Source organism: Dipodomys spectabilis, unplaced genomic scaffold (genome assembly GCF_019054845.1).
Source record: "Dipodomys spectabilis isolate Male_0828 unplaced genomic scaffold, ASM1905484v1 ptg000185l, whole genome shotgun sequence".
NCBI lineage: Eukaryota > Metazoa > Chordata > Mammalia > Rodentia > Heteromyidae > Dipodomys > Dipodomys spectabilis.
Window position 1 is genome coordinate 2,026,151 of NW_024870862.1, and position 6,461 is coordinate 2,032,611.

Here is a 6,461-nt window from a genome sequence, read left to right on the forward strand (position 1 = left end):
AGGGCAAGCTGGGGATAACATAAGGTTTGAAGTGGCCTTGCTGCCCTTCACATACCCATTTGAGTCTCTGAGATGACTAAGCTACATTTGAAGCCATCCCTAATCCAATTAAGGAAGAAGAAGTCTACTGCACTGGCCAGGCCATAGGCCAATCTTTTCCAGCTATACAGGATCTGTTAGCTCCTGTGTCTAAGAGTCCTGTCATTTGTTTTCCATTGATTTAATGGCCTTGTAAGGCATTTTATCTGTAATTTACTGAACCCAGGCTACAGTATCTGTGGTGCCAAACCCTCCTTTGCTGTTTTGAGTCAGTATGGGATTAGGCAAGTTTAGATATGAGAGTAAAAGTATTTGGCAAGGCTCTGCCCTTTATGAACTTGAATAGTCTCTTTTAGAGACCTTATCATGACCTTTATAGTGGTAGGACTGTCTGAGTCTATTACACCTGGTAAAACCTCAAAATTCTTTTTATAGTTTGAGCCACCAGTGTCCGGCAACACCAATACTTACTGTAAAAATTCATGAATTCCGTGGAATTCTTCCAAGTGAATTGCCTGCATTGGATGTCAAATGTATTCAAGGGATTTCTATACATGTATAATTATTTCTGGAGAGTTTGTGAAATTTTAATCAGAAATAATTTTAACTTGTCTGTTTAAATGAGTAGTACAGAAACTAAAGTATTTCTGGTGCTTGTCTGAAAAAAAATATTTTAAAATATTCTACGTTTGTATAATGTTCATAATTTATTTTATTCTCTCCTAGATATAATTTGAATTCTATATTATTTTATAATATATAGGTTCATTAATGTGTCCTTTCAGATTTTATTCCATATAGAAAGTTTTAGATTCCTTTTTTACCTAGGTCCTAATATTATTTTTCTTTGGGATAAAATGACAATGTTGTTTAATTTCAAAAGTTTTGTAAAGTTTATGGTATGTAAACGCCTTTATGAGGTGAAGATTTAATACACTGATGCCAAACTAAATTTAATTATATGAATTACGTGTGTTGTTACACTTGTTATTTTATAATCAACTTTTTAATAACTGTTTTTCATTTCTTGCATCTGAAGAATGAAAAGTACGGAATACTTCACAAATTTTCATATCATCCTTGTGCAATTGCCATGTTAATCTCTGTATTGTAATTTGGGAATACGTGCTGCTGAAACATGTAGTATCTTCTAAATTTAAGTAGTTAATGATGCAATCTTTATACAGACTTATATCATTGGTTGCCTATTTGTAACAAGGAAACTATATTGTTTCTGACAATGCTACTGATCTTATTTCGCTAAAATTCTGGGAATAGTGGAAAAAAATATATTGTTCAGTCGAATGCTCACATTTGCAAATTTTTTTTGTCAATGGCAATATTAAGTCTTATTCATTTGGAATTTGATCATACTTTCAATAATTTATAGCTAGGTTCAAAGGTGATGGCTTTTTCAAGTACTTATTGATCCAACTGAATTAGTTTTGTGGAGCTACTGGATTCAAAGTAAGCCTTGCTTAAGAGCTACTTCTAACCTTATGCAGCTGACATTTTCCAAAATGAGGTCTTACTGGCACAAATGTCTACCTGACCCTTTACTCTTCTTCCATGTAGGAACAGACCAATCAGAATATCCTACCTTGACAGCATAGATTGTTTTACTTGAACAAAACTTATCTTAGTTACAAGGGATCGTAGAGAGATGAACAGTTCAGTCAGAACTGTTCAGACTAGAAGGTATTTTATCAAAATATAATTGTTTATTATATCTAACAATTCAGAAGTAACTAAAGCCAAGAAGGTGAAAAAATTGATCATATTCATGATTATTTAATGTCCTGGCCTGTCTACCATCCTACCAGGCAGGAAGTTACACTACTGCATTTCTATCACCAAATATTTACATACTTGCAGGAGAAGTCCAGATGTTTCTCCTCGTTATTGGGCCTTAAATTGCTAATGTTTTAATCAGAGTGTTTTCTCTTGCCTCCAGGCTGTAAATCTACAAAGGGTAAAGCTTTAGTTCCAACTCTATCAAACACTGAGGTAGAGATAATGGAATAATACTTTAAAACAGAGTTGCCTTTGATACTGTAACCACAACAGAACAATGCAAAACATGTGTCTTTTTCTTATATTATATATAGTTATATATTTTATATTTATATGTGCTGATTTTATATTTCACACAGTGAAACTTACTAGAATTATTTGATAATTTCACAAATAAATTAATATTTATTTATTCCAATAAGTAGAATTAGAATATAAATAATTAGGTTTAAAATGTATATTAGAATATAAATGTATCAACGCAGTGTCTTTGGTATAAACTTGTGATACATTCTAACTGTTCTTGGTCTTCTGAATTTACATGGTTAAAAAAAAAATGTTGTTTCCCTCTAATCTATAAGGGATTTTCCTCTGCTTCTCTGTTTATTGTTTTAATTCACTGGTCCCAAACTGTTTTTCTCCATATTTCTGAAGCATTCCTACTGATTATGCCCAAATTTTGCTGATAAGATATCTAACAAATATTATTCTTCTGCATGACCCAATGATTCCTAGGATCCCAGGTAACACTTACCTGCATTATCAGATAACACGGGCAAGACTTCTCACAAAGACCCATGCAACATGCAACAAAGTAATCGAAGACCCATTTCAATTTCTCATTTCCTATATTTCAGGGCCCTAATACCTTGAGATACAAGATTTAGCAGTAAGCAATTGTGAAATGCAAGGCAACTTAAAATGAAAAATGAGATCACAAAATTTGAGAGTATGTACTATAATTCAAACATTCAACTTACAGATGACCAGCCCATGTGAGTGAACAAGTTCACAAGGTGTCACAAGATTATTTTTAATACCCCTCCCCTATGATTAATGAAAGATTTTAGTCCAGCATAAGTGGGCCAAAAAATAGTTCCTGGAAGGATAGATCCATAATTGATCTACCAAGGCCCAGAAAAATTTACTTAGAGTTCAAATATAATTCAGAAAATCATTGAGAAGATCCTTAGGGCTTCAAAACACTGGGACTTCAGTACAACATGGATCAGTGGTATAAAAAGGTCACTCTCAAACCAATGATAGTCTACATTTAATCTCCTGAACGTTATTCCTTTACAAATTAACTTTTTAAAATCACATTCGCCAAAATAACATTCGACAACTAAATGATACTTAGTGACATTACAAGTTTTTCAAGTGTAGGGAGCAAGTTACAATAGCGTTGAATTATTTACCAAGCACTAATGCCAAACACGTTCAACCATTCATTAAAGTGTAGAAATAGTACCAACCACAATTTGTGTTTTTCAGTAGTGGCCTTGGAGAAATGTGTTAAATAGATCAGCCTGCCAAATTTCAAACCAAAAGGTTAGCTAATAAAGTAAATGTCATCATTTAATAAGGTATATTTTAAAACTTCACAAATAGTTGTCTTATCATATGTAATATTATGTTTTTCCTATCAGTCTAATATAGGAAGAAAAATGACTTTAAGTCTTGAATATGGGTACTCATCAGAGATATGACAAAAATAAAATCTGTCTTCTCTTTCTATGACATTCCTCTATAGGAATAAATTTTAGTTTTCTTCTTTTTCCAAAACTTATAGATAGTAGAAAATATTATACCATGTAAAATAAAACAATCACACCACTGTACAAAGCCATTAATAAAAATTAGTAGCTAGGAATACATTCTATGCCATTTTTTAACTTTCTTTTTGACTAAAGATTAATCTTCCAAATGAATGAGAATAAAATCATGTTTAGGTGCTTCACGTCTCCAGTGTTGCAAATTGTTACTGCAGATGAATGAATTATGGAAATATAAGCTGACATTAGTTCAAGCATATGCAGAATGGAAACTCCATGAAATGTATATAAACCTTTAAAAGTATTAATAGACAGTTTAACAGGATGACTATCAGGAAATTGAAAACAGAAAGGAATTATAGTAAAGACATAGAATGAATGAAAAATGAACAAGGGGCAAGTACAGCTAGAATACTCAATGTACACATATGATAAAGGAAGTGGTAAATCTGAAATAAATCTTGGAGAATCGTTTGGTTGAGAATGATGGAAGGAGTGACTCTGATCCAAGAGCATTGGACAATTAGATGGATATATTTAATTGTAACACACTTGCACAACCTTTTGAAATTCAGTTTAAAAACACAACAAAAAACAAAAACACACAGAAATGACAACCATCCAGAAATTTCTAGAGAGTATGAATATTTCCTCCCAAAATTTTAAGAAGTTAATGAAGGGTAGTCTTGGGAAAAGCAAACAAAGCTGTACAAAGAGAGAAGTTTGGGATAGGAGAGAATTTTGAACAGATTTAAATAGATTGTCTAAGGTTATAAATCATCTACATCTGCTGCAAATAGTATCTTTCTTCTACGAGTTCTCTGTCTGAACTGGATAATCCAGTCGTGAGACACACTTGATAGCTTGTGAAGATAGAACGGAAGAAACAAGATCAAGAACCCATTACTCCATTGGAGAGAAAACAATCCTCTATGTTTTCTCTAATCTCTCTTCACTATTCTTTCTTCACACTTTTAAGTCAATTGATTTTGAATTATATTTTTTCCTTCTTTCTTCTGGCAAAGTAATTGGTCAAAGTAATTCATTAAATATTATTTGCCATTTTCTTCTTTCATGCTGTTTAATTGGCCAGGCGAGTCTATTAAACTTCCCTCTTGCGTTTGGTTGCCATGAAACAACATCTATGTCAATGAGAAGAAATCTAATGTAAAACATTTTCTCCAGAAAACAGTCCAAGAAGCTGTGATACAAATATTTGACTGTATTTTTTCTTTTTTCTTTTACCTTGAAAGTCTTCTTGTGTCTAAAGTGCCCACAAAAATAAATACTCCATCACTTTCTGGTTCAATCAATTCTAACCTAAAAGATATATTTTGCTAAGAAGATGGTTAAAAGAAACTGAAAAATACTGCACTTTTATCTTCTATCTTAAGACTCTCCTTAGATACCATATAAAGAACAATGAAGTTATTCTATGCAAAATTATTTCAATAGATTATTTTTCTCTTGGTCTTGCATTTGTTCATCAAGATGTATGGAGGAGAGAAGAGTTAAATCACCTATACCTAGAAAGACAGTGCCTGTTGCAAAAGGACAATGATTCTATGTCTTGCTTCTATGTCCTCCTCTTAGCTCTTGCCTGATTTCCAATTAATCACAACATCTTGGCTTCAAGTCTAGTGAAGCTGAAGGACTATATAGGCTCCATCACTGTTACATCTTCATGATTTCTCTTTGAAAACTCTTTAAGTTGCCTCATTTGGATGTGGAATTTATTTTCATGTCTCCATTCAATCTGTTCGGCATTGTAGTGACCCAAATAGGCTGTGTAAAATCACTTTAGTTAGTAAAAATATTAACACAATTTAGGGCTGGAAAGTTGGCTCTTTGGTAGAGCGCCTGCCTTGAATTCCTGAGGCCCTGGGTTCGATTCCTCAGCACCACATAAGCAAAAAGAAAAAAGCCGAAAGTGGTCCTGTGGCTTAAGTGGTAGAGCGCTAACCTTGACCAGAAGAACTGAGGGACAGCGACCAGGCCCAGAGTTCAGGCCCCATGACCGGACCCTCCAAAAAATATTAACACAATTTATATAAAAATGTTTGGACTCCCTTCACTGCTGAAGCCAATATGCTTAGCTAGGCCTTCTAAGAACTATGTTTTCTTACCTTTTCCATTTGCTCAATTCTTTTCTGAACCCAAAACATTTTGGCTTATGTAATAAGAGAAGTCTTCACTATCTCATGTTATTAAGGATATTATTTTTTGTGAGCCACTTAGAAATGTGAAATCATTGGTTTGAATTATACAATCAGAATTTTTTCTGTTTCACTGCTTCACATGCAAAGACATTGTGGAAAGTGTTACAAACAGAAATGTGTAAACCCAACACCTTCTTTCATTTTGAAGAGAACTTTCTCCCTAAATATTTTGACTCAAATTATCTTTTTCAGAGAATTACTGTGTGGTAATTAAAGGTAAATTCACAAATTTTGATGTCTTATTTTTTTTAAGAACTTGAATTTAAATTCCAATACAACCTTGTTTCACACAGTGAGAATATATTTCCTGGGTAAGGATAATTCCAAGGGAACCAACAGGATTTACAGCAACGTTTCTGAGGTTTGTTTGTTTAGTGTGAAAAAGAGCCATCTTCACCCACATTGCTTCCTCTCTACTAAGTCTCCGTGGATTTCTTTGCATGAAAGCCTATTCTCCCAGGCAATTTTAAATTTTCTTAATAGGCTAAGTTGTTAAAATTTTTGAACAATTGAAATTTACCTGTCATAACTTTAAAACTCTTGAAATTCCTTTATCAGAACCGCGAATTCACCAATCCTAATTCCACCTTTACCATCCAAAAGTTAACATGCTCTTTTTATGATATAGTGTCCA

General features: G+C 33.1%; 1 pseudogene; it reads right to left on the bottom strand.

The window, feature by feature from the left end:
- Positions 1-1,082: 1,082 nt before the first annotated feature.
- Positions 1,083-1,179, bottom strand: LOC122121176 (annotated as a pseudogene).
- Positions 1,180-6,461: the final 5,282 nt, after the last annotated feature.